Source organism: Anas platyrhynchos, chromosome 1, assembly GCF_047663525.1.
Source record: "Anas platyrhynchos isolate ZD024472 breed Pekin duck chromosome 1, IASCAAS_PekinDuck_T2T, whole genome shotgun sequence".
NCBI lineage: Eukaryota > Metazoa > Chordata > Aves > Anseriformes > Anatidae > Anas > Anas platyrhynchos.
In genome coordinates this window covers 953,843-961,289 of record NC_092587.1, presented here as the reverse complement: position 1 = coordinate 961,289, position 7,447 = coordinate 953,843, and the positions used below count along the sequence as shown (strand labels likewise).

General features: G+C 49.4%; 2 long non-coding RNA genes across 4 annotated transcripts; one reads left to right on the top strand and one right to left on the bottom strand.

Moving 5' to 3' along the window:
- The first annotated feature begins 1 nt into the window (after nucleotide 1).
- Nucleotides 2-3,703, top strand: LOC119713400 (uncharacterized). The gene is made up of 3 exons (XR_011809147.1): nucleotides 2-400; nucleotides 957-1,077; nucleotides 3,565-3,703. It is a non-coding gene; the product is annotated as an uncharacterized lncRNA (long non-coding RNA).
- On the bottom strand, nucleotides 1,378-6,848 carry LOC119713396 (uncharacterized). Of its 3 annotated transcripts, XR_011809143.1 has the most exons (4): nucleotides 5,944-6,846; nucleotides 5,800-5,841; nucleotides 5,240-5,488; nucleotides 1,378-4,362 (listed from the first exon to the last, which is right to left on the bottom strand). It is a non-coding gene; the product is annotated as an uncharacterized lncRNA (long non-coding RNA). The 3 variants fall into 3 exon arrangements; XR_005260597.2 differs by having other exon boundaries at nucleotides 1,378-4,365; nucleotides 5,800-6,848; XR_011809115.1 differs by having other exon boundaries at nucleotides 5,800-6,847.
- Between the last annotated feature and the right edge of the window lie 599 nt (nucleotides 6,849-7,447).

Here is a 7,447-nt window from a genome sequence, read left to right as displayed (position 1 = left end):
CAGCCCCGGGCCCTGCCAGGCCGCGGAGGGAGGCAGGGGGAGGCCGGGGGCGGCTCGGAGGCTGAGCGGGGCTCGCTTGGGTCGGGCTGAGGGCACGGAGCTGCTCCCCGCCGCCTCAGGGGTGGCAGGAGGGTGATGTGCTGCCCCAGGAGCTGGCGGCCTCTTCCCACAGTGTCACAGAATCACAAAACATCTGGGTTGGAAGAAATCTCCAAGATCACCCAGTCCAACCTCTGAGCTAACACTGACCAGTCCGCCACTAACCCACATATCCTAAATATATAACCTAAATATCTTGTGAAAACCTCCAGGGATGGGGACTCCACCACCTCCCTGGGCAGCCCATTCCAGTGCCTCACAACCCTTTGGGAACAAGTTCTTCCTAATATCCAACCTATAGGTAATATCCTGTGGTGTATAACCTAATATCCAACCTATAGGTAACATCCTGTGGTGTATAACCTAATATCCAACCTATAGGTAATATTCTGTGGTGTATAACCTAATATCCAACCTATAGGTAATATCCTGTGGTGTATAACCTAATATCCAACCTATAGGCAATATTCTGTGGTGTATAACCTAATATCCAACCTATAGGTAACATCCTGTGGTGTATAACCTAATATCCAACCGAGGTAGCAGTAACCTCAGCCCTAACATGATCTGTGTGTGCTTGGCAGTAAAGCCTCTTTATTGGGCTTTTAATTTTTGGAAAAAAGATGTGCACATTCCTGGCTGCTTTCTTGACAAACTGCGTCATGACCAAAAGGTGCATTGGGGTAATTCTGGAAAAAAACAATCGACTTTTCAGATTTAGCTGGTTTCAGAGGAGAACCTGGCCTATGCACCACAGCTTTGAATAAAGTGGGGGTATCCTCTTGCCCCTGCAGATGAATTTGTGTCCTTTCTTTTGGTTGTGCCCTGTATACACATAAATTCATAACTCGTTTTAGGACTCCAATACCTGCCTGTCTTGCAATACAACTCCTGGAAATTCCAGCTGTGAAGGGATGACTAGAGATCTTGGACCTGTCCTGGCTCGGGGCCTCTCATTGATTCCTGTTTGGATTAAAGGTGTGTCTTTCAATATTAATTTAAGTCTTTCAGCTATTGTTTTCACACTTCTCAGATGTTATAAGTACTTTCATTACCATTTTTATTCACAGTAAATTTTCTGATGCTTGGCAAGCCAGGAGTAATGCGTGTGCAGCTGCGGTGAAGTCAGCTGTATAGGACCTCTTGGTAATAAGATCAAAGGTGGTTTTTATTATGGGACAAAGGACAACAGGCCAAAAAAATGTCCAGTATTTTTTATAATGGCTATTATTTATTTATTTATTTTGTATTCTCATCATGCCTCCTTTCTGGCAAGAATCAGCTGCAAGGTTGTTTTGTCTCTGCTTTTCTTTGATAATTTATCCTACATACTAAGCAAGGAAGAAAAACGTAATGGGGTTTTCTGAGATTGTAAATAGGACCTGGCTCTTGTGCTGGACTTCTGTGGAGACCTCACCAACACTTCATATGATTGTGCTGATGAAATTGGTTGATCAGGGAAGTCTTCAGCAACACGAAGACCAAAGAGCTTGTATGCCTTGTGACAGTTAGAGGACTACGTGACACTACACTTTAGGGCTATGAAGTTGGTGAAGGTCCTGGAACACAAGTCTTAGAAGTGGCCGAAGGAACTGGGGCTGTTTAGTCTGGAGCAGAGGCGGCTCAGGAGAGAGCTCTCTCCTTAATTGCTCTCTCCAACTACCTGAAAGGAAGGTGTGGGGAGCTGGGGGTCGGCCTCTTCTCACAGATAACTAGTGACAGGACCAGAGGGAATGGCCTCGAGTTGTGCCAGGGGAGGTTCAGGTTGGAAATGAAGAGACATTTCTGCTCAGAAAGAGTGGTCAGGCATTGGGACGGGTTGCCCAGGGAGGTGGTGGAGTCACCGTCCCTGGGGGTGTTCAAGGAGAGGCTGGTTGTGGTGCTTGGGGACATGGTTTGGTGGTGACAGTGGTCGTAGAGGGACAGATGGACCAGATGATCTTGAAGGTCTTTTCCAACCTTAATGATTCCATGATTCTATGATACACGTAACATTAATATCAAACAAGTAATGCAGCGTATCATAACATACATTCTTTAGGTACAGTATGCTGAGAGCCTATAATAAACAATATTACTAACAGGTAATATAAAAATCCATTTTTTGTATTGGTTTAGCACCTCTGCACCCAAGTAATGGGCCATAGCTACATTTAGCAAGGTGCAATGCAAACTGGACGGAGAGATTACAGGGTTTAAGCATGAAGAAGCAGCACGTCAAGGTAAACAAAGAAGGAAAAAAAAAAAAAAGCACCAATAAGATGATGCTGGTTAGCACAATATGTGATGGTCCTACCACATCATTAGCCTAACCACAGTATTACTGCATTGCATTATGTTATGGTTTGGAAAACAGTTTATGACCACGTGTAGCTGCTGTGTCATAGCACACACAGGATATCTGAGGGAAGGCCTGGCATTTGATCTTTACTTTGATATCTCATGACAATTTACACAAACTGAGGATGTGCCCCAGAGTACTTTAGGCTTTATGTTGTCTAAACACGGAGCTTTTACAATTAATTTCCTCGGCTTGACGTGAAACGAAAACACAGAAGACTTAAAACAATGACGTGTATCTGGCTCTGTAGCCCTTTGCAAGGAGTAGGGAGAGTGCTGGTCCTGTGCTCCTCAGGACTCCTGCAGAGAAAGCTACAAAGTGGTATTTTCTCAGCAAAAATTTGATCTATTCAGCCTCTGAGGGCTGGGCCTTTTGAGCTTTCGGTCTCTACAAAACATCTAATCGCAGGCCCATAATTTCTAGCCTTTTAAGCACCTATATGCTGCTGGACCATATTTGGGCAATAAAGGTTCTGCAGAACTTGAGAACACTGCAGATCCGATCCTCCCCAAAGCTCTGGCCCCGCTGGAGATACTGTGCTGCGCAGAGCCAGCATGTAGTTTTTGCACGGCTCCTAAGCAACCTGAGTAAATAGAACATTTCGCAACCTTAACCACAGCGGTTGCTACACTTTCATCTATAATTATCTTTTGCATCAGAGCTCTCAGGAGCACCGGCCTACCAGATTTTGCAGGATATTTTGCATTCGGCTTCAATTTGTCTGCCTTTTCTCTTGCATTGCCAGTCAGGATAATATTCCCCAGACAAAAGAAGAAACATAAATACCCTGCAGACTAGAGGAACGTGCAATATGCTGTAAGCCAAGAAATGTTAGCTCGCCAGTCTCACTTCTGATTGCTGTTTATATTCTCTGCACTTCAGAGCTTTGTTATTTGAACGAGGCCTTATAACTTGCCCCAAAAGGCAGCCAGATATAATTCTCGGTGTTTGGAAAGCCTAACACACAAATTATGTTTAGGAAAAGAACTTATGACTCCAGCAGAACGTAACTGAGACTTCTCCCCTCCTCCCTTCAGTGTTTTTCAGAATTCGTGTCAGAACTGTAGCTTGGCAATCCTGATCCAATGTCTGTTCTAACCACTACATCACGCTTCCTTTCACAGCCAGGAACGGAGCCCAGCATTCCTGATCGTCGACCTCCTGTTGCTGGTTGTGCAGCATCCTAGCAAAATGCGTGCGGAATCGCGCTCCAGGTGCGAACCGTCAGTGAGGCCCCAGCTCATCCTCCAGCTCCAGGCTGGGGAACTGTGCTGAGGGTCTGGAGCCCATAATACTCACTGTGCTGTGGGTCTGAAGACAAAAGTATCCGTAGTCTGCCAAAGTCTCTGTGGCCATGATCTTTGGATTTCTGACAAAAATTCCGTGTCTTTTACACTTTTTTATTAAGCCTCAAATTCCCAAATAAAACTCACTTAGAACAAGGTTCAGTGCTTCAAAGAAAGAACCAAACAAGCCATGCTATCCAGTAGTACAGCGAGTCACACCACAAAACAACGTGTAATATGTCCTGGCGGCTTGATGTGCAAATCAGTTATTTGAGTTAAACAGTGGCAGCTTTTCAAGTTCGGGGGTGAAAGCTAACAACATAGTTTTAGCTGATTTTGTACAGATGTGGAATACATCCTCAATGCGTAGCTAAAAAAGTGAGGCAGTATTCACCAGACTTGTCCAATGACTACAGGTTTGCATACGGGACGAAAGTGCAATTATGCATGCTAATTGTTGGGGTGCGAGCCCGACGAAGGCAGGGCTAACCGCCAGGACAGGACACGGTGGCAGAGCCTGCGGCCGTGGCTCCAGGTGCAGTTCTGCAGTGCAGGCAATGAAGCGACAGCGACCGACGGTCCTCGTTGGGGCCAGTGGGATGAATTCTTGTAGCCGCAGAGTGCTTTCTTGGCCACCTGCTAGAATGAGTTCTGTTTGTTGCGTGCTTACACAATTCAGATTGTTTAGAAATGGTCTGTATCCATTATTGTTAGCGTCAACAGAATCCCAAATGACATACAAATTGGCACCGGGACAACTTTGCTATCTCAGAGAGCTTGCAGCTGAGCTACTCTTCCGCGAGACTTTTTGACACAGCGCAATGGCAGACAGATTCAGATTCTTAATCTTCCTCTAAGACAGGGAGAGCTGAGGTCACCGGCCAGAATAGCGGCTGCATCCCATTGCTTGAGTTACTGTTAATTTAAGCAGAGCTGGCACTGTTGTACCTTGCTCTTTCTTTCTCTTAATTCTATGTGAGATGAGCAGTGGTGAAGCCAGGAGGATATAAAACACTACGTAAACAGCAAAGCTGTTTCTTTCTCTTATCCGCAGGCCTTAGGATTTAAAAGTAAATTCATGCTTTTGTAACCTGGTGAAATACTGTTCTAGTTTAATAAGAAATGGTAAAAATCCTTAGGATTTTTTCCTATAAAAGCGTGAAAGAGACACTCCTTTTCTGAATATATTTTTGCTGGATTGGGCACTGACTAATCACAAGATCATTCAAGTGCACGTTGGACTGAATATGGCCAGCATGAATTTCAATAAACAATTGTCTGGAAATGCTAACACCGTTGGAGCGAGGACACCAAATCATCGGCTCCTTCCTGTTTAGGAAGGCTGAGACATTGCTGAGAGGAGAGTGACACGATAATATTTTTAATTATTTATATCCTGGCGTGGATTTTAATGACAGTGAGGGATGTGAAACTTGAAATTGCCAAATTTCCATATGTGCACAAGTGGACAGACATGATTTTTGTATCTGTTTGAACAGGAAAGAGGTCATACCAGTATTCAGCACCTGCGTGTCAGCACGAGTACCCCCAGAAGAAACCCATGGCTGCTTGCAGCAGAATATAGCTGGCCTCGTAAAACACCCAGGGGCTCGGTCCCGAGGGCCATTCTGCTGGCTCCAGTAGCGTTCCTGGTTCCTGTGCCTGCCTCTGTGCCGGGTTGGGAGAGGTGAGCTGGCAGCCCGAGTCCATCCTCGCTGCCAAGCCTGTGCAGTTAAGCAGTGTTTTAGTGTATTTTGTAGATCTGGAGGAGAAAAGAAGGAAGCTGTTCCAAGACCTATATTCTAGAAATCAGCTGGGGCAGGCAGGGTCTCCAGCCCTGGCCCTCTGGCTCTGAGTGGGGAGACAGCAAACGAAAACCCTCTGGGCACGGCTGGAAGAATCGAGGATTTCCTTGGATTGCCATTGCTGCGGCCCCAGAAGCCACAACATGCCATAAAAAGTGCTTTATAAGCTCATTACCCTCCAACAGACAAAACAGAGAAATGAAACTTAAGAAGTTGTACTAATATTTTCTTTTTTTTCCTTGTTAATGGCCAACAAAGTGTTAATTACCATACTGGCTGTTAACAGTCCTGGAGCCTTTGCCTTCGAGCCCTTGTGATGAGAAAACCAAACATTGATGAGAATCGTTGCCAATTTGGTATGCTCAGTGACGGTGGAGATTTTTTATGGTATTTCTGCGGGGAAAAAACCCACCCCTATGGTGCAAACAGGGCGGTTTTAAGGCAGCTCTCTCACCCGCCGTGCTGGCCCCATCTCCCCTGTGTGCTTCCATCCAGGGGGGCCTGGTTGCCACCGAGACCCTCTGAGCAGGGTTTTCTCCATAGGTCTGTCCGCAGGTGCTGGAGCAAACACCAATGTGTGACACTATAAACGTGTGACATTATAAATGTGAATTAATAGAGGCAGGCCGAGGGCTGAAGGCGGACTGGCAGAGAAGACGAGCCGTGGTGGCAAACCCAATGGCAAGCATTGGCTTTGGAATTACGAATTAACTCAGTTCCTGCTCGGTTCCTGCGTGGTGCTGGCAGGGAGGAAGCAGTTTATGAGCACTCTGAGACAAATCCGGGCAAGGCAGCAGCGAAGCCGACTTAATCCAGCACGGCAGCGTGACTCAGAGCCTTGCTGCCCAGCGCTGCTCCGCTCCATCTCTCGGATTATCCCTTTTCCTTTTCCTTCCCCTCCCGTTCCCCCCAGCCCCACACCCTCCGTCCCCATTCCCAGTGTCCCCAGCAGGGCCCAGTCCCCCCTTCCCAGTGACCCCAGCAGGGCCCAGTCCCCCCTTCCCAGTGAGCCCAGCAGGGCCCTGCCCGGTGTTCCCAGCTCGGCCTCTGCGTCCCCGTGCTAGAGCTGTGCCCCCCAAGGGCTGTCGCTGTCCCCTGGCATTAAATGCCACCCCAAAGGCTGTGAGCTGCCCCACAGTGGCCCCCTCGGTGCCAACCCGGAGCCCCCAGCCTGCACCCCCAAGGCCCTGGGGCCTGTCCCAGCAGTGATGGGGCTTCCTCCAGGCCTGGCCCCTTCCCCTGGGCCCTGTCTCCCTTTCCCCAGGCCCTGGCCCCTTCCCCTGTCCCCCATTCCCCTTCCCCTGGGCCCTGGCCCCTTTCCCCAGTGTCCACGGGGCCAGGACCAAACCACCGGGCCTTGTCCCCTTCCCCTCATGACCCCCCTGGCCCCTCATGTATCCCCCCACCGACCCCCTCAGGCACCCCCAGACCCTTATGCCCCCCATCATGCCATGACCCCCCCATCCCCTCATCCCTTCCTCAGGTTGTGACCCCCCCCATTAGGCTGTGACCCCCCCTCCATCCCTTTAGCCCCCCCCAGGCACCCCTGGCCCTATGCCCCCCATCATGCTGTGACCCCCCCCACCCCCTCACCCTGTTCCCTCCCCATCCCCTCACTCCCCCCTCACCCTGTGCCCCCCCCAGTCCCCTCACACCCCCTCAGGCCATGCCCCCCCCATCCCCTCACCCTGTGCCACCCCATCATGCTGTGACCCCCCCCATCCCCTCACCCTGTGCCCCCCCATCCCCTCACACCCCCTCACCCCGTGCCCCCCCCATCATTCTGTGACCCCCCCCATCCCCTCACCCTGTTCACTCCCCAGCCCCTCACCCTGTGATCCCCTTCATGGCTGTGATCCCCCCCATCCCCTCACCCCGTGCCCCCCCCCATCAGGCCGTGACCCCCCCTATCCCCT